This window comes from Schistocerca serialis, chromosome 4, assembly GCF_023864345.2.
Source record: "Schistocerca serialis cubense isolate TAMUIC-IGC-003099 chromosome 4, iqSchSeri2.2, whole genome shotgun sequence".
NCBI classification, from domain to species: domain Eukaryota; kingdom Metazoa; phylum Arthropoda; class Insecta; order Orthoptera; family Acrididae; genus Schistocerca; species Schistocerca serialis.
The window spans coordinates 602110053-602130989 of record NC_064641.1 but is presented as its reverse complement, the minus strand read 5'-3'; the positions used below and the strand labels follow the sequence as shown (position 1 = coordinate 602130989).

Below are 20937 nucleotides of genomic sequence, written 5' to 3'. Positions count from 1 at the left end.
CGATAAACACCAAGCACTCTACATAGCGTCTTTATAAGAATTTGTCTGATTTGCTGTAAACAATTATAGTTCTTTCTCACAGTTTCCTGAATCGCTGCAGGAAGTAGTCACTTTTCTTCCTTTTCAGCTGATTTCGTAATCCTTGCCAAATGTGAACAGTTGACCGCAGAGGAACCAGTGACAACGAATATGGTATAAGCTTAAGACATGTACAGTACTCCGATATGTGGTTCAGAGTAGACAAGACGGGTTGCTGACGCAACTACTTAGATCTGAAGATGATCCAGAGTGATCAAAACTAGTGATCTAATTAAAAATGTGCATCTGAGACGGAATAATATATGAGAATTACCTTAAATGTACAGTGTACTTAAGACTGATAGCTTTTGTACTGTAAAATAACTCTTACGTTTGGAAAGATGCATCTGATACTCTCTCGGGCGCAGTTTACTAAAATACGAACGATCTCTTCCGCAAATGAGTTTTGCGTGTTTAACAAGGTAGTCAATAGCGTAAAATGATTTCGTTGCACACCTGTTTCAGCCCTCAACGGAAGGGGCCACTGTTGATTTTGTGCAAAACTTCAAACACAGTACGCTAGTAGCAGGTTGCCAACTTCACTGTGATCTGCTAACAGTTGTGAACCGCAATCTTTAATAGAGTCCCCTGCCGTTATCAGTCGCCTAGGTGTTCTCTTCAAACATGACATCCACAAACTTAGACTAATGTAGTGGTTCAGTGTGACTGAGGACTTCTCATTCATCAACGGAAAAGTAGGGCAGAGGCAGTATTGTGCTTGTGCAAAGATTGATAATTTGCAGAAAGAATCACAAACATAACAATAACTCTGGGAAACATAAAGCAATTAGACGAAAACTAAAGACGTTAATATCAGAGTAGAGCTTCGTAAACCAACTCGCAAACCAACGACCCGCAATCCGGTTCTTTCAAATATACAGAAAAGCCCATTGCAAGTTTGTGAGCAGGACGAAATTTGCAAAGGAAAATACCGCTATCTTGGACGAATGAAGTCGAGCCCTCATTTACTGGACGAACTGCACTGGTGAGTCGTTGGCAACTAAGAGACAGACAAAACCTAAAATTGAATAGTTTGTTAGACCATCTCCCCGTTGTTAATAGGCGATGACAACAGTTTCTTTCTGTGTTTTTGTCATGGAGAACGTGTGATCAACGGATACTACTCAAACCAATGACCGGAGTTTGCAGTTTTGCAGCTAAGCTCTCGGAGGAACAGGACTACGAACTCATCACAGTTGCTGACTTGCAACAGCCAACGAACTGATTATAGAGTAGAGGTGCGCAGGAGGTTTCCGTGAATTGTGACAGGACCAGCCACGTTGGTACCGTTCTCCATGCAAATGGACCAGTGCACGAAACACGCATACTACACACTGTGCGGCTACCCAGTGGCGTCATTTAATTCATATGGAAGGAAACCCGTTTATTGTAAGTTTATGTCTTTCAAAGTAGAAGTGTATCGACAGAAATCTATAAAAATGATTTGATGCAAACGTAGTTCGTTTTCTTCCTCAGCAAACAAACACATTGAGTGGAAAGTTCAATCGCTTCACCCGAACCCCATAGAGCACCCTCGTGATAATCTCAACACACATGGTTCTACTCACTAGCCCCCTTCGCCGAGAGCAGCTTTGCTGGAGCAATGCCGTTGACTTCCTGTGGACTTGAGAGAAACGTATATTACCGTAGCAAACGTGCCTTACTGATTTTACTGGTGCAGTACTAAACTGACGCATCCATTTTGTACCTTCTAAACGTGTTCAAAGTCGGAATCTAATTCACTTACCTGATCTATACTTTTGATTTACAAATAATAGACCTACTATATTTCGTGCAGGAAATGAAAAAAATCGTGACAGTAACAATAGTAATGATAATTATAAACATAGTTTTCAAACCATCCTCAATGAGGAGATGGCCAAATATAGGAATAGCAGGTGAACTAAAAGCGTGATCCGAAAGCAAACTATGAAGATTCTACTGGACTTAAGTGCTCATCCTTAACTCTGTTGGCAGTTAAAGGAGGCACTTATGCTTGAACACTTCCAGAATACTTCGTCGAGTATTCGGACAGCGTAACTTGTTGTTTTTAAAATTATGTAAAAAGAATGAACCAATAGATAACAATAATAAGCAGTAACTGTTTTCGATGTTATTTCTTTCACAGTGGCATTAGGAACGACCTCGAAATTAATCCGGAGTGATTTGGGAAATTAAAATTTACTGGCTTTTTATTTCAAAACAATGTTTCCCTAATTTGCAGTTAATTGCAACGAGTTTCGATCACTAAAATTATAATTAAATTCACATAAAGGCGATCTTGCATAGAATGTTCGGAATCGCCCGCGCGTTTTTGATAGACTATTTTTTTTAGTTATCTTAGTAATGTGAAGAAACTCTTACTGCCGTTTATTTCCCGTGTTTGCTAATTAAAAACCATCGTCTTTTCCACGTAATGTAGCTAACAACGAATTCTTTCACGTAAGTAATTTAAGAAAACTACATGTTTGCCACTATGACCTTTGGCACATAAAATGTGTTAGCGGCAGTGTCGGCGGCATTCTGTTCCAAGTTTTCATACAAATACACTTAGTTGAACTTCAAACCATAGTAACCGGGGGCTATTTTTTTTTAATCTTCGATCGGTCGTGAAAAGGAAACCACAGTAAAAATAAAAAATGTTTTGTTTGCAGTATTTAGCTACACCTTCCAGCTACTTCTCTACATAGTTGCCGCTCTGACTTGCTGTTAGACATTTTTCATGGCGTGGTACCATCGTTCAAATACCCACCTCATAAAAGCTGCCTACGATTTCCGCCAATTCCCGACGCTGGTCTGTAACTCGTTGCCTGTGCCAAAATGCCGTCCTCAAAGCTAGCGTTTCATTGGGTCAATTAGGCGGAACCCCTGAACAAGCGCTTCACACTTGGCGGGACACACAATTGTTCTAGGTATCGCTACATGCTCACTGTGCACTCTGAACTGAAAAGTGCGACATGACGTGATACGCGTAGTAGAGATACTGTGCAACAGATATGCGCAAATCTCCACCGGATTTTCGCTGTGGTTTTAATTTCGCGACCTATTCAAGGTTGAAAAAAGAGCCGTACTTCGCTACACGGAATGATATACCTTGATGTAAGACAAGAACTATTGCCCTTATACTTTGTATGAGGATATGAATATTTGCAACGGATGCGTAAACCCCTTAATGGGTCACAAGAAAGTATATTGACTCGGTAATATTCGTTAGATTAAATAACAATCACGTTTTACAAATCCTACATCGGCTTTAACTATTTCATATTTACAATTTCTGTCAATTGGGGTGTCGGACAGACATCTGTATCAATATATTCAGATAACTGAAATGTGTACTTCCAAAGATTATACTTTAATAAATTATACATTTCATTTGTTGAAATCTCCATACAGTTGAACCTGATTTCTACATAACTCTGTTCTGCTTATGACTATTTATACGTAAAGTTTTGTCGGTCCCAGCAAAATACGAGTATAATTTAAAAACGTGTTAATTAAACCTTATATATACGTAATGCATATCTACGTAATTAAACCCTTATACGTAACTAATTACGGTGAAATGAATTGAGTTTTGCGTAGCTGTAAGGAGTATTGTTGTTTGAAAAGAAGCCCGTTCATATTTTCCCTAACTTGGTTGACTTGCGCAAGTACAGCGAACGGGCGGTTCCGCGATTTCAGACAAAGACACGGTTAACCAGAGCGGGCGGCATCCTGCATGGAAACAGACACTCCTGCTACTATTGTTTTCGATACGAGAAATCAGTCGAGAAATGAAAAATTGCTGGCTGAAGTTTATTATTTAACAGTGGATCTGTAATTCAGTCTCTTTCGATTTGCCATGGAGAACAGAAAAGGAAAAGTTTCACACTGGATAAGTAAGTAAAATTCATACGAGAGGTGGATGCTAAGCCTCACAAAACAAAATCTGAAATGCTTCAGACTTAGGAAATGTCTGTACAACACTATGCAGTCACCAGAAGAAGAACAGTATTCTGAACGACAAAACGCGCTTTCAAGGAGAAGGGGAGATATGTAGATTTGGAAAAGGCACTTTTTCCATGGTTCCAGAGAAAACAGGCCGCAACGCTACCGATCTGTGGCGGCATGCTGAAAGCAAAGGCGATAGATTCAGCTAGGACTATAAACATCACTGCTGATTTTCAAGGCTTCATCAGGATGTTTACAAGAATTCCAAGATCGTCATGAAATCACAGGGAGAATAATTTCAGGCGAATAGAAAGCTGTGGACGACGTCTCGAGGCAACACTGGGTGGACGAGGTTCTGCCGTGTATCGTAAGGGATTATCCACCTCAAAACATCTACAACTGTGACGAGTCCGGTCTAGTCTTCCTAGCAAAACTTTAGCTGAAAAGGGTGACTCATGTCATGGAGGGAGGAAAAGTAAAATAGCGTGACAGTTCTTCTTGCCACAAATACAGATGGTTCTGACAAACTCCGCGCACTGGTGATAGAAAACCTAGAATCCGAAATGTATCAAAGGTGTAAAGGTGGGATACGAATCCAATAAAAATTCTTGTTGTTGTTGTGGTCTTCAGTCCTGAGACTGGTTTGATGCAGCTCTCCATGCTACTCTATCCTGTGCAAGCTTTTTCATCTCCCAGTACCTACTGCAACCTACATCCTTCTGAATCTGTTTAGTGTATTCATCTCGTGGTCTCCCTCTACGATTTTTACCCTCCACGCTGCCCTCCAATACTAAATTGGTGATCCCTTGATGCCTCAGAACATGCCCTACCAACCGATCCCTTCTTCTGGTCAAGTTGTGCCACAAACTTCTCTTCTCCCCAATCCTATTCAATACTTACTCATTAGTTACATGATCTACCCATCTAATCTTCAGCATTCTTCTGTAGCACCACATTTCGAAAGCTTCGATTCTCTTCTTGTCTAAACTATTTATCGTCCATGTTTCACTTCCATACATGGCTACACTCCATACGAATACTTTCAGAAATGACTTCCTGACACTTAAATCAATACTGGATGTTAACAAATTTCTCTTCTTCAGAAACGCTTTCCTTGCCATTGCCAGTCTACATTTTATATCCTCTCTACTTCGACCATCATCAGTTATTTTGCTCCCCAAATAGCAAAACTCCTTTACTACTTTAAGTGCCTCATTTCCTAATCTAATTCCCTCAGCATCACCCGACTTAATTAGACTACATTCCATTATCCTTGTTTTGCTTTTGTTGATGTTCATCTTATATCCTCCTTTCAAGACACTGTCCATTCCATTCAACTGCTCTTCCAAGTCCTTTGCTGTCTCTGACAGAATTACAATGTCATCGGCGAACCTCAAAGTTTTTATTTCTTCTCCATGAATTTTAATACCTACTCCGAATTTTTCTTTTGTTTCCTTTACTGCTTGCTCAATATACAGATTGAACAACATCGGGGAGAGGCTACAACCCTGTCTTACTCCCTTCTCAACCACTGCTTCCCTTTCATGTCCCTCGACTCTTATAACTGCCATCTGGTTTCTGTACAAATTGTAAATAGCCTTTCGCTCCCTGTATTTTACCCCTGCCACCTTTAGAATTTTAAACAGAGTATTCCAGTCAACATTGTCAAAAGCTTTCTCTAAGTCTACAAATGCTAGAAAAGTAGGTTTGCCTTTCCTTAATCTTTCTTCTAAGATAAGTCGTAAGGTCAGTATTGCCTCACGTGTTCCAGTGTTTCTACGGAATCCAAACTGATCTTCCCCGAGGTTGGCTTCTACTAGTTTTTCCATTCGTCTGTAAAGAATTCGTGTTAGTATTTTGCAGCTGTGACTTATTAAGCTGATAGTTCGGTAATTTTCACATCTGTCAACACCTGCTTTCTTTGGGATTGGAATTATTATATTCTTCTTGAAGTCTGAGGGTATTTCGCCTGTTTCATACATCTTGCTCACCAGATGGTAGAGTTTTGTCAGGACTGGCTCTCCCACGGCCGTCAGTAGTTCCAATGGAATATTGTCTACTCCGGGGGCCTTGTTTCGACTCAGGTCTTTCAGTGCTCTGTCAAACTCTTCACGCAGTATCGTATCTCCCATTTCATCTTCATCTACATCCTCTTCCATTTCCATAATATTGTCCTCAAGTACATCGCCCTTGTATAGACCCTCTATATACTCCTTCCACCTTTCTGCTTTCCCTTCTTTGCTTAGCACTGAGTTTCCATCTGAGCTCTTGATATTCATACAAGTCGTTCTCTTATCTCCAAAGGTCTCTTTAATTTTCCTGTAGGCGGTATCTATCTTACCCCTAGTGAGATAGGCCTCTACATCCTTACATTTGTCCTCTAGCCATCCCTGCTTAGCCATTTTGCACTTCCTGTCGATCTCATTTTTGAGACGTTTGTATTCCTTTTTGCCTGTTTCACTTACTGCATTTTTATATTTTCTCCTTTCATCAATTAAATTCAATATTTCTTCTGTTACCCAAGGATTTCTACTAGCCCTCGTCTTTTTACCTACTTGATCCTCTGCTGCCTTCACTACTTCATCCCTCAAAGCTACCCATTCTTCTTCTACTGTATTTATTTCCCCCATTCCTGTCAATTGCTCCCTTATGCTCTCCCTGAATCTCTGTACAACCTCTGGTTCTTTTAGTTTATCCAGGTCCCATCTCCTTAAATTCCCACCTTTTTGCAGTTTCTTCAGTTTTAATCTACAGGTCATAACCAATAGATTGTGGTCAGAGTCCACATCTGCCCCTGGAAATGTCTTACAATTTAAAACCTGGTTCCTAAATCTCTGTCTTACCATTATATAATCTATCTGATACCTTTTAGTATCTCCAGGGTTCTTCCATGTATACAACCTTCTTTCATGATTCTTAAACCAAGTGTTAGTTATGATTATGTTGTGCTCTGTGCAAAATTCTACCAGGCGGCTTCCTCTTTCATTTCTGTCCCCCAATCCATATTCACCTACTATGTTTCCTTCTCTCCCTTTTCCTACACTCGAATTCCAGTCACCCATGACTATTAAATTTTCGTCTCCCTTCACAATCTGAATAATTTCTTTTATTTCATCATACATTTCTTCAATTTCTTCGTCATCTGCAGAGCTAGTTGGCATATAAACTTGTACTACTGTAGTAGGTGTGGGCTTCGTATCTATCTTGGCCACAATAATGCGTTCACTATGCTGTTTGTAGTAGCTTACCCGCATTCCTATTTTCCTATTCATTATTAAACCTACTCCTGCATTCCCCCTATTTGATTTTGTGTTTATAACCCTGTAGTCACCTGACCAGAAGTCTTGTTCCTCCTGCCACCGAACTTCACTAATTCCCACTATATCTAACTTCAACCTATCCATTTCCCTTTTTAAATTTTCTTAGATGACTTTGATTTTAATGGAATAGTGGTTAAATAAAAGGCATATGAATGAAAGGGAAAAGAGGACTTTTCTTCTTATTGACCGATGTGCAGCACATTCACTCCAAATAATTCTGGTAAATGTTCGAGTGGATTTTCCCCTCCAAACTGTACCATTGTTATGCAACCGCTTGATTTGGGAATTATTGCAAGTTTCAAGGTGCATTATAGAAAAACTGGTTCAATATTTGATAGCATTGACGAATACAGGAAATGAAAATCTCTCCATTAACTTACTGCAAGCCGTGCAATTTATTTCAGCTGCCTGGCAGCTGGTGTCATCCTCCACTGTCAACATCTTGTTTGCGTAAAGCTGGTGCCGTAATGGAATAAACTGCAACTGATGATTATTTCGGTGGCGATTGTCAAATCGTGCCTAGTAATGAGCTAGCTCTACTGGAGGGTGCAGATTTGGGCAGTTCTGTACATTTTGATGAAAATCTCGCCGCGTGTGCGGGATCAAGAAGGTGGACCTGCTTCGGGTGACAGTTATGGAGATGATGACTTGAATCTCGATACAGCTAAACTGAGTGAAGTGAAGTGTTCAGTCAATCGATGTTTTCAGGCGCTACGTCAGTGCGAAAAATTGTAGTGAAAAAGCTCTGAATTCATTAATAAATTTGTAGGATGAAGTATATACACTTAACGCACGAAAAGTGAAACGAGCCAAATCATCTGATATCTTTAGGGCAAGATCATGTTCAGAATAATTTTTCACTTTAATATTAAAACTGTCTTGTTGGTACAGTTCGGTGTACCAAATTACAACACGATCTCTAATTTCTCTAAAGCGGAACCGAATAAATATTTTCTTTTAATGCTGCACTCAGTCTTCGTCGTTTTTAAAGTCTACCCATGTTGGCCCGTTGTATTTTTTTTCTCCTGTGAAATATATTATGTGTATTACTGTATATTTTTATCTGACTTAGAAGTAATTCTGAGTTAAAGCAGTCTTTTCTCTTCCACGTGTTGTACGTATTAATCAGATTTAACTGTATTCATTGACGAAAAGACCCCAGTACATAATTTCGGTCCCTGTATCTCCCTTCACCGAGTGAAGTGGCGCAGTGGTTAAGCACACTGAACTCGCATTCGAAAATCCGTGTCCGGCCATGCTGTTTTAGGTTGTCCGTGATTTTCCAAAACCACTCCAGGCAGATGTTGGGATGGTTCCTCTGAAAGGGGACGGCCAGTTTCCTTCCACATCATCCTCCGAACATTCCGAGCGTATGCTCCGTCTCAAATGACCTCGATGTCGACGAGACGTTGAATCCTAAACTTTCTTCTTTCCTTCTCCTTTAAAGATCTCTGTGTCCCGCAGTTCTCAAAAAAAATGGTTCAAATGGCTCTGAGCACTATTTGACTTCTGAGGTCATCGGTCCCCTAGAACTTAGAACTACTTAAACCTAACTAACGTAAGGACATCACACACATCCATGCCCGAGGCAGGATTCGAACCTGCGACCGTAGCGGTCGCGCGGTTCCAGACTGTAGCGCCTAGAACCGCTCGGCCACTCCGGCCGGCCGCAATTCTCAGTTAGGATAGTGGCAGGTGGGGCGGATACGACTGGTTCTGTGTGTGGATCTCGTTAAAATAATTGTTTTCGCTATATTGATGATAATTATTAGGTTCGTGCATTAGTTCGTTGCGTTTTTGTTTTACTTGTTGGTACTCCGGTTGCTGTGGATTTACTTAACGACTGTCATGTTTTATTTGTAATTCACGATTGCTATTTGAGTTTACGTATTGTCATTTTGTCATTTAGAAATCTGTGGATACCAGAAAATAGAATGCCTAGTGGAAAAATCTGAACATTTCTGACATATTCTTCTCTTTGAGTTCAGTACTGAGGTGACAGCAGCGGAGGCGGCCAGAAACATTTGCGCCGTGGATGAGTATAATTGGACAGAGTACCACAAGAAAATATTTTTCTCATTTTAAGGAGGGTCGTTTTGACATTAGTGACTCTGCACGTTTAGGAAGACCTTTGGGTTTTGATGAAAATCGTTTACAGTGTTAATCCGCAATGATTGGCAGTGTACTCGAGAACTGGCGAATGTGCCACATTTGCGTGAATGGGAAAGGTTCAAAAATCGGGTATATGGGTAACGCATGCTCTCAGTCAAAATCACAAAAATCAGTGGGTGATTATATATGCATCTCCGCTTGCTCGTCATCAATTGTCTCGTGAGCAACACAGACCATTCCAATCATGTGCCATTACTGGTGGCAAGAAATGGTGTTTGTATGGAAAATAAGGATATGGTCGAGCCGAAACAAAGAAGCAACTCCCAGCACAAAGATCTGCGCGCATTCACATAAGATAATGTTACGCATCTGGGGAACAGCGACAGAATTACGAATTGCTTCCTCGAGGTGTACACATCAATGCTGATGTTTACTGTCAACAACTGAGACGTCCTGCAGACGCATTCTAAAACCGACGACGAGGAAGACTGCGTGAAGTGATGCAACACCACCATAACGCCAGCCCGCATTCTGTCATACTGGGAAAAAAACACTATACATTATTAAGCATTATTAACTTGATCTTGCTCCCTCGGATGTTCATATATTCCGCTCTCTGTCGTACAACTTTCACGGAACTTCCTTTCCGATAAAAATGTCCTCCGAACATGGCTCGACGAGTTCTTCGCCTCAAAACCACGAGATTTCTACAGTCGTGGGAATAGTTACCCGAACGTTGTCAGACTGCTGTAAATAGTGAAAAAGAATATATTATTGATCACTGAAGTCTCTGGTATGTGGCTATGTTGTGTTTCTAAAATATATGGAATAACGCTGCGACCTTACGCACCATCTTCGTTCACAGTTGGACAGGCCGAAAGGGGTCACCACCCGTTTGCTGGTGGCACTGTGTCCGTTCTTTGTTCCATAGTACATAAGAGTTGCGAGACGGTTAAGTCCTACGCGGTGTCCCATGTTGATGGCGGCGACTGGTATCTGGTGACTGCCGTTGTCTGCCGGAGTATAATAGCCCCGTTAATTGTGTATACAGCAGCAAGCTGCCTGCTGGCTATTCGCTTCCATCCTCAAGATGTTCTTTATGTAGTCGCAACTTCGGACAATAACTGAAGCTTTCCTCCTGCGCACGTTACTGGAATGGGGAACTACGGGGTAAAGAATCTTAACACTGCTTCGACACCATATCTTGACTTTTAGGTTCGATGAGTACTGTTTTCATCTAATGAGCGTTAGTTAATAGAAGTATTTATTTGCACTCCTTTGCGTCGTTCGCCGTATTAAGTTGCTCTGTATTTTATAACGTTGGATACTTCGTGCGCATCGTTTGTCAGGGTGTATACAACCGGGAACTTTTTCATCCGGGGAATTTTTCATTGTTTTAGTTTTCAGTTATTTTTTTGTAATTTTGACTGGTAAGAACAGATACTCTACCAAAGGATATTACTGTGTCCCCGTACCGCAGATACTTCAACAATAAAACACAAACGAGAGAAAAAAATGAACATAAATTGCAAAGGAAATGCGCCATATACAACGACACACAGTGCTCATGCAAGCGCCTGCTAACAGCAAAATGTGTCAAAGGCTTTAGGAAGACTATGCAATGCTTCATAACAACAAATTGCCTCCGATGAGCGTAATGTCACAACCGTTTCCATTAGATTCGTTTTAGCAGTTAGGAGCGGGCACATGCGCATGCGCAGTTGAGTCGCGTTTTAGTAGTAGATTCTCCCGCTTCTGGCTACAGGAATGTGGCTATTGGCTGTGCAAGCAGTCGCAGCAAGCAGCTAGATGCTACCGGCAAAAGGGGGCGCCAAATTCATATTCTTATGGGGAAAAAAACTTGTTTCACAAAGCGCCTAGCATCCAGCACACGTTGGTCTATCGATTATTCATGATTTTGAAACGCATCCCTGTAGGTTTTTGAACATTTTTGAACACATTTTAAGTTGATTTCTGAATGAATCATGAGTTGATTTTTGAATGGGTGCGTAGTGTACGTGATGTCTCTGTCAGGAGAATCCTCGTCGCATCTAGAAATAAACTTTCCGCAGACAAAAGGGGACACGGGGGCTATACGAGCTGAGCAGAGTAAAGCCGAACAGATGAACGCCAATCGCCGTCTGATTATGTAGTTGATTGGGTTGCAAATGTTCAACGTTGTTATAGTTACTAGCGAAATCCATAGATTCAGACTACCAGAGTGGAAATAAACGACTAACAGGAATAACAGGTGAGAAAGATTACGTATTATCTTCTCGGTGTACCCAAGAAAATGAAATTTTGACAGAAAATTTTTGGCCAGAACGCTACTCTAGTAAGGACCAGTTGTATAGTCCCCGGCTAGCAGCCGCTGAAGTTCTATTCTGGAAGTAACACGGAAAACGTGTTGTACGAATATGTGACATCACCTAACCGGAGAATAATTGCGGGATAACTAAACCTGTGATTCTGGCAGGATTTGTGAAGTTAATTGGCGAACAAATTTTGACAATGGCAAGAATAGCTACAGAATTCTTTATGACAAGATTGTTTGTTAGAACGAGAAAAGAGAATAACGGGGACATCACACAAATATGGAAGAATAAGACGATTCCAAATTTGTATAAAAATTTCGTAATACTACTTTTCGATCTCGTGCTTGAGAAACTGGTTCGTATGAATGCAATGTGAAACTATTTCCTAACATAAAGCCGTTTGCTTGTAGTAGGCCTTATAGGCATTTGATATTGGTACTTCGTGAATTATATTCTTTCGTGTTATAAAAATGACTATTTGCGCCAAAACAGTCTCATTTATTTGCTGTGTGTTCCAAAATTGCTGCAATGTTAGAAAGGCCTATTTTGTTTTACCTAGCAGACAGTGACAAAATAGACGTAATCAGATCGAGAAACCACACCAGTCTTGGGTATTATTTGTATTAACAACTTTTTCAGTATTAGATAACATTTCGATTTTTCATGTAGCAAAGCGTTTGACGAACTTTGATGAAGTAATAGATTCTTTCGCAGAAAGGAAAGCACGCCATGTGAAGCTGTATCAAGATTAGAGAGAAAAAAAAAATGCTAGGAGCTAAGGATTGAAGAAATATGTACTTTCTTGCTTGTCTCTTGTCTTTATTGGTTTTATGTATCATATAGTTAATTTTATGTCCCACAAAACAGCAAGTTATTAGCTAGACAATAAAGAGTGCAAATTTTCTGAAGAGTTCTTGTTCTCCCGATTACAAATAATCCCATTCGCTATTAATTTCGAGATTTTTTTTTAAAGAGGGCAGGCTTTCAAACGGGGAGCAGGAGAGGCACCACAGGATATTTCAATTTCCACTGTCCTGTGTAGGTTTGATGGCATCCATTACAAAATATACGTGTTTCAATTCCACAGAGCGAAATAACGGTGACGTGCTATAGAAGAATGTTGTATGAAGAGGCGTGGCACTGCATTTTGGCACACTTAAGACCAAATAACATGTCTTACATTTTCTCGAACAGATATGTTTTATGTTTCAGAGTTTTCAGAAAGATGTGCGCTACAAGATGAACATATTTTTGAAAATTCGATTTTTTTTTAGTATTAACCCTGTTCACAAATATCGTAAATCCGGGGCTTACGCGCAGAGCAGTGTGAGTTATAGTGGGTAGTCTCCACGTGACCCGTTTTTGCTGTTTCCCCTTCGGATATCTGTGGCCGGGAGCTATCAAGTGAATTAAAATACATTCACATAATTACAGAAGGCTAAAATATGTTATTAGTTTCAGATTTTATTTTATTTCCACCTTTCTGACAGTCGAGCAGAACAATGAAGTTATTTTTGTCTGTTTGCTAAAGAAATTTGACTTTCATTAATCTTTTTCCGCAGAGGCAGTCAATGTATTTGAAACAGGCTAGTTTCAACTGTTTGCTGCATTTCAAGTGCACGTATGGCATTATGCTACAATAAAGAAATAAACATGATACAATACAGTACTGGTGCTCCAAGAAAATTTACATCCCGAAAACCACACTGAAAAGCTTAATATCAGGTCGAGGTCTACTTCATTGGAAATCTGGACATGCGAATGTGCATTTTAAGTATGCACTTTAAATGTGCACATTTTAGTATGCTTCACGAAATTCCGATGCTCTTGCAATATCCTCTGATGTCTTGTTTCTTTTCTGACATATGTATGATCTTTTAATATTTTACACGTACGTACATAAGGGCTTTGTCTGGGAGAGCAAAATGCCCAATGAACGTCTAGTGAGGGCATTGCTGCTAACACCCCCTACGTCATGGTAACTGCGCAAGCGCGGTTTCGCCGTTACTTGCGCTCTCTGGCTGCTGCTGAAACGAACCTATTTCTAACAGGTCGCAGGAAAATATTGCGAATGGTGGTTTGAAAAGCGTTACTTTCAAAGTAAATATCCTTTTACGTAAGTTGAACTATGTGCGAGAATGTACCACGAATTTCTTAAATCAAAGAGCTTTTGACTCTCATTTAAAAATCATTTCTTTGATGACGAGCCATTTAGAAGAATTTCGAACCCTGGAGATCAGACATTTATCTCATTATTAAAAATTTTACTGGCACATTTGTATACTATATCTTAAACTGTTACACGAGCAAAAAAGATCAACATCATATGCGATAGCTTAGCTTCTCTTGTAGCTTATTAATCTTAGAGTCCAATTTTATATGTGAAAGCTTTTCTTTTCTTATAACAAAGCTAAGCATATTAATTTAAACTATTAACTTTTCCTGGTTGTGTGTTCGTGTTACTGAACAGTGATGTTGCTGTTGGTTGACTACATCACGTGTCCTATGCTCTGAATATCCGCTGTCATCGGCTGGCGAGATCACGTGACATGAGCTATGACTGGCTTAAAAAAGCGCATCGTAATCTCGATTTCAATGATTCGGAAGGTAACATGCCGTGTTCGGTGGAATTCCAATGTACACTTTCGTAATACGAAAATACGAAGCGTTCATGTTGGTGCACATAAAAGATATTTCTAAAACGTGTCTTTTCCTCTAAGTTTCGTTGTCTAAAGTGCCGGGAAATTCTACGCCTATGTATAAAACCATAACCATTCAAAGGATTGATAAGTTTTGCAGTTCCGAGGGAAAATATACTGTCGCTTAACTCAGAAAAAGTGTGTTTTCACCCGGGAGAAAGTGTATTTTTAACCGGGAAATCCGTTGCATAACACGATATGAACTGAACGTAAAACAGAAAATTCTTTTAATGTGCTCCTCTATTACAATCTCTTTCAAGAGTATGTCCTGACTGCTTTTGCACAGTCACCGTAAGTGACCCTAGATTTTATCGTCATTTGTTCGAACTGTTGATACCAACGTCGTGTAATTGTTCCGACTGTTTCATCGATCACATTTGTCAGTCCTTTTTGAACATTGTTGTAGCACGCAAAAATTTTTCCACGTGTGTACTTGAAACTGTGAAATCAAATGCAAGTCACGTGATGTGAGATGTGAACGCTTTAGTGACTAAGCCCAAATATTCAAACCCAAGAATTGCTACATTTCCACCATTCCGTGGAAACGATTGTAACATCGGTCTTGCCCCAAAGAAGTGTAATAGAACCTTTATGTGATCAAACGATTTATAGGGTCAGCAGCACTATGACGCATAAGGGACAGTCAACCGAAAACAAAACGGATCGAAAAAAGTAAATAAAATGTTGATTATTTCAAAAGTACTCGCCGTAGCTGTTGATGCATTTATCCCTCTGTGAGGAAAGACACTATGGAAAAATGTTTGCGGTTGCCTGCGGAGACATTATTGTACCCAGGCGTGCACCTCTTCGGCCAAAGCAAATCGACGGCAACGAATGTCTTTATTCAGGGCTCCAGAAGTATGGAAATCGCCTGAGGAGTGATCGGAACTTGACGGAGGATGTCTAAGGGCTTCCCACCAAACTTCTGCACCGTACTTGAAACAACCTTGGCAACATGCGGCCGGAATTACCCTGCACCAGAATGATGAGCGTATATATAGGGATTGGACAAAAATATGGCATGGAAAACCGTTGGCTATCAAAACAGGTTCCAATCATCTCCGAAAGAATAAATAAGGTCCCATGTAGTTTTCAAGGGAATCTCTTACCATTATTCCTGCAAAATAGTGGTAAGGTTAGGTGGCGATGTTCAGAGTAGACCAAAAAGGCTCAGTAACATTGAGACCTGGTGACTGGTGGCCAGGGTAGGTACGACAGTTCATTTTCGAGCTCACAAAACCAGTCCCGTACGATACGAGCAGTGTGAAAAGGGGCCCCGTCGTCTTGAAACTCACCAAAACCGTAGGGAAACAAACATTGTACCACGGGATTGAACTGACCAGCGGAAATGCTCACATTACCCCTGTCAGTAATGCAACCTTGCAGAGTACCCGTGGGACCCACGGAATAGTACGGTATGGCTACCCAAATCGTCACCGAACCGCCATGTTTCGCACATGGGACGTAAACTCAGCCAAAAGTTGGAAACAGTATGGAACAAGACTCATCCGATCAAATGACTTGCTTCAGTTGCTCCCTTAGTTCGGGTTTTATGGCTTCGACAGCACGTTTTCCTATTACGGGCATTTGCATCACTGATAAGTTTTCAACTTGCCTCGCATTTCCCAGCTCACGGATCTCCCTTCCCGTTATTTTGGTGCTGAGAAGGTTCGCGAGTGCGGCTTTCAGTTTTGCAGCGACTATTGCAGCTGTCGTCCCCTTAGTTTTCGTCACAATTCTCTTCAATGACTGTCCGTTACGATCACACAACACTCCCTTTCGTGAAAGGGAATACTATTCGAGAAGAGAATAGGACAGGGTTGTAGACTGTCCCCGACGTTACTTGCTCTGAACGTCCAACAAGTATTGAAGGAAACCAAGGAGAAGTTTGGAAAGCGAATTGCAATGCAGGGAGAAGAAATAAAACTTTGGTTTGAGAATAATATTGTAAATCTGACAGGAAGGTAAAGGATATGGCCGAGCGGTAAGATGAACATCAGCAAAATTAAGCCAAAGGATAATGGAATGTAGCCGAATTAAATCACCCTATGCTGGGGGAATTAGATTAGAAAATGAGACATTAAAAGTGGTAGATGACTGTTGCTATTTAGGCAAAGAAATAACTGATGTCCGGAATAGAGAGGATATAAATGATGCAGACTGGCTTTAGGGCGAAAGTCTTTCTGAAAAAGAGGGATTTGTTAACATGTAACTTTAAGTGCTAGGAAATCTTTTCTAAAGGTATTTAGAGTGTAGCCTTGTACGATGGTGGAACGTACGCGATAATCAGTTGAGACAAGAAGTGTAGTACGACCGATGACCTCAGCAGTTTGGTCCCATAAGACCTTACCTACCAAGAAGTGTAGTACAGCAGTAGCATTCTGATGATCAGGTGGATAGGTCAGATAACTAACGTGGTGGTAAGGGATCTGTTGATAGAACGCAGCCTAGTAAGGAATAGTTAATTTGGTAATGTAGGGAAGTGTGGAGGGGTAAAATTTAGAGGGAGACCAAGGCTTGGTTACAGTAAGCGCGTTCAAACTGATGTACGTAGCTGTAGTTACTCACAGATGAAGAGGCTTTCAAAGGTTAGTCTAGCGTGGAGAGGTTCATTCCTCGGACTGCAGGCAAGGACAACTGGCTGATTGGTGACATTTGACTTCTGGGAATGTGGTTATGGGTAGAAATGGAATGACGCTAGTAATAATCGAAAGTAACCTGCATTAATAATGAATTCCAGATTTTTTGGGACATCTGGGCCGATTGTTAGACATGATTATACATTGCGCAGCAGAATTAAAGGATCACTGTTCCGGAACCCCGTAATTGCTTCCCATTGCAATGCATAAGTTTGAAATTCGACCCAAAGCTGTCGACAACCTTTCTGTGTAATGATGCAAAAGCATGGCACCCTGCAACTTCACTCTCGAGTTCGGCGATGCTTCAAACAGCAAGCTGTCGACACATGGTGAAAAGACGGCCACACCTCAGAGTTTCTTGTTAACTCTAAGGCGGGTTAATGATGTCACATTGGCATCAAATATCACCATAATTCTGTCCAAAGCCACTGTGGACGTGTGGCACTATGGGAAAGTCGTCGCATTATTCTTACCCACGTTTCACACTTTCTTTTGACGCCTGTGCGATGGAGGTCAGATCCACGACGCCTAGCGTTGAAATCACGCAGGTTTCTTATGGGCGGCCAAGGAAAACATCTCAGATACGCCACAGCTTAGAATCGACACGAAAAGGCCTCAGGGGGTGGTATAAAGGGCGTCACTGAAACCACCCCTTCCGTTGGGGCGTTGATTCGCAAACATTTTCGGGGTCGAATACGACAGTTCGCAGTGTGGTGAGCAACGGGATGACGTTCTTGACAAACCGCCCGATTTCAACGCTGGTATCGCGGTTCCCACCTCCATCGCAGAGGTGTCGAAAGAAAGGGCGAAGTGTGGGTAAGACGGTCGTATGACGACCTTGCCATAGAATTACACGTCCACGGCTGGGCAGACTTGCTGTAAAATTTGGTGCCAATGTGACATCATTAACCCGTCTTACATCTCAGGTGAACTTCTGAGCTGTGGCCTCTTTTTCGCGTGAGTCGACACCTTGCAGTCTGAAGAGTCGCAGAATCCGAGGGTAACATCGCAGGGCGCCACGCTTTTGCACCATTACAGAGAAAGGTTGTAGGCACCTCTGAGCCAACTTTCTATCTTAAGAGTCACAATCGGGGACCATTGCGGGGTTTTGAAAAAGTTATCCTTTAAGTTTGTTGCGGAGTGTATTTTACCCTTGTATAATATTTGAATAAATAGCCGGAAAACGCTGGGTAATCAATTAGTGTCAGTATGCGAGGCCTATCTTCGTAGCCGAGGTCACTAACGCACGTTTGTATGGTAGCGTTCGACTCGGAGGTAAGTCGATTCGAATCCTGGTGATGGACGAGTATTTCCCTGCCAATATTTGGTCCGTAAGGGGTGGAGATGTGGTGGCGTAAAGTTCCTGAATCACCATTCTTCGCGCAAATCTCCTCGATTAAATTCCAGACCTCTCCACAGCGTCTGATGAAACGAGAACATGGGACACTGTTGGTGTCGGATAGGGACGTTAAGCTTGGCGACCCCCTCAGTGCTGTTAAACAGAAAAGGACCTTGCCAAAAGCAGCGATGCAGGATTCTTGCGTCTCCTCCCCTACACCGATTCGCTGAGTAGGGGACCACTGTGGCTTTGACGATATGCAAAGCTTGTTGGTGATTTGGGATGTAGTAGTTATGATGAACCGAAGAGATAACTGGAAAACTATAGAAATTGGGAGCTGCACTAAACGAACCTTAGCATTCATGACTAGAGTTGAAAAACTACCGTAGGCCACCGTAGAGTATCAAAAGTGTATACTACGGTAATTTTCCTAGTAGCATTGCTCACTTAAGATCGTAAACTCGTTACCAGTACGTTAGGTGTGTTGCACATCGATCGGGTTATACAAAACATGTTTCTCTTATTCATAAACAGCTTTTGCACTCGCCAGTAATAACAAGAAACTTCTGGCTTGGATCATGATTAACAATGTTCTATTCAGTACAAAATAACAGCAATAATTGAATAGACTTTTATATGTTTTTACGCGTAAACTGTGCATGCACCAAAAATATTTGCTTTGGTTACATAAAAGTCCCGAAGTTGTGCGGCCATCTAACATGGGTTACTTATAAACTGCAATTTGTATTTTGTAAGGATATAAAATACACATCGGACTGCTCGCACTGAACGATGTGCGGTTTCAGTTACGTGCAAAACAAACAAAAAACTTGGAGAACTTGTCGGCTCCCAGTTTCTCACACACACTCATTTATCTTTCTTTCCCTACCAGAGTTACCTGTAGCCTTACCATTTACTTCGTCAGTAATGTATAGTATTAAATCTAACAAACCGTAATTTTGGTAGAGCACAACCCTGTTCATGACGGGAACAACAGGAACCACACATTTCACATTTGCATAGTGCCATGCGGATTGGTTGCACGTTTGTTGCGGCCGGTCTGTAATTTCCCAGTGAGGAGTGAGTCAAGCTGCTGTGTGAGGAGGCGCACGCAGCGAGGTTCTGGGTAGCCGCGTGTCTGCTGGCGCTGTCGTACCCCCTCTCCACTCCCCCTGCAAGCCTGACTGTATCGCCCATCGCTGCCGCAAGCACAGGAAGCCGCCGTCCGTCATTGCGGGTGCGCCACTCCAGGCAACTCGCAAGTCTCGTAGCTCGGCTCAGCCAGACCATTCCGCTGCCTAAACAAAGCTGGAAGAACCCGTTCTACTAGCTATCCGGTCCTGTTTTTTTCGGTTCCAGGACGCGCAGTTCCCTGGATCGCTGCGGAAGATATCTTCTGAAACTGGGGTAATGCCAGTTTGAACATCGAAGTACCCGCAAGTGTCCCAGTCGGAAGTGCCTCTCCAACACCACTGCATTTTTTAGATTCGGGCGTGCAGCCTTCGAACCCTAACAGCTGTTCGGCAGTATACTTTCCGTCCACCTTTCGAGTGAACACTTCCGTCTGCCCATGTGAACCCGAGAGACGCACCTCGACGCATGCAGCTACAGATCCTCACACCCAGAAATAGACGTCATCGTATACTCAAATGGTTCTGAGCACTATGGGACTTAACTGCTGAGGTCATCAGTCCCCTAGAACTTACAACTACTTACACCTAACTAACCTAAGAACATCATACACATCCATGCCCGAGGCAGGATTCGAACCTGCGACGTAGCGGTCGCGCGGCTCTAGACTGTAGCGCCTAGAACCTCGTATACTCCTTGGTCAAAACACTACACAGGGTGAGCCCGAACTCCATCGACAAAATTTCTGAGGTTTTTCAGAGATATTTTCTGAGTATTTTGTTGTAATGGACCAGTGGTCTTCGGTGGTTCGTTTGAGAGATTGCATTTCGTTTGGTTTCTTACCCTCATTTGTCTTCATATCTTTACACAGAGAACATGTGCTCTTAACATTCGTGATTCCCTTGTCTTCGAGCTGAAGTATTAACCAACGTTGTCAACGTGTCTAAATAAATAAGAATTTACATTCACGTCCCCACCCCCTCCATAAAAAGAAAGAAAACACATGGTCCTTACAGGTATTGTGATGAAATGTCGGCCCGTATTATAAAACTTTATTTCCAACACTTGCACATAATGGGGATTTTTCCTTACCCCACAAAAACACATCCTTTCTGTGGTACATCACACATTTGACAGGAAGTAGAGCCAACAAAGCACAACATGCTGCAACTCGCTGCTCCATGTCGTTGTCAGATAATTGGTTCATAAATATCGGGCGAAATCCTTTATTTTTCAGATTTTTAAAATTTTTCTTTTGGGGATATTTTTCGCACCACTGAAAATATAAACTGCAATATTTTACAAAAAAAGGCTTCTTATGTTCTGCACGATTTTTATTTACGTATACATTCAGACGTGTTTCACTTTATT

General features: G+C 41.5%; 1 protein-coding gene and 1 non-coding gene across 2 annotated transcripts in view; both read left to right on the top strand.

Annotated features, from left to right (window-relative positions):
* Positions 1-20937, top strand: part of LOC126475388 (zinc transporter ZIP13 homolog) — a 198155-nt gene that overhangs the window by 29998 nt on the left and 147220 nt on the right. The gene's annotated exons all lie outside the window — the stretch shown is intronic.
* On the top strand, positions 13660-13783 carry LOC126476761 (U4atac minor spliceosomal RNA). The gene has a single exon (XR_007587215.1). It is a non-coding gene; the product is annotated as a U4atac minor spliceosomal RNA (small nuclear RNA).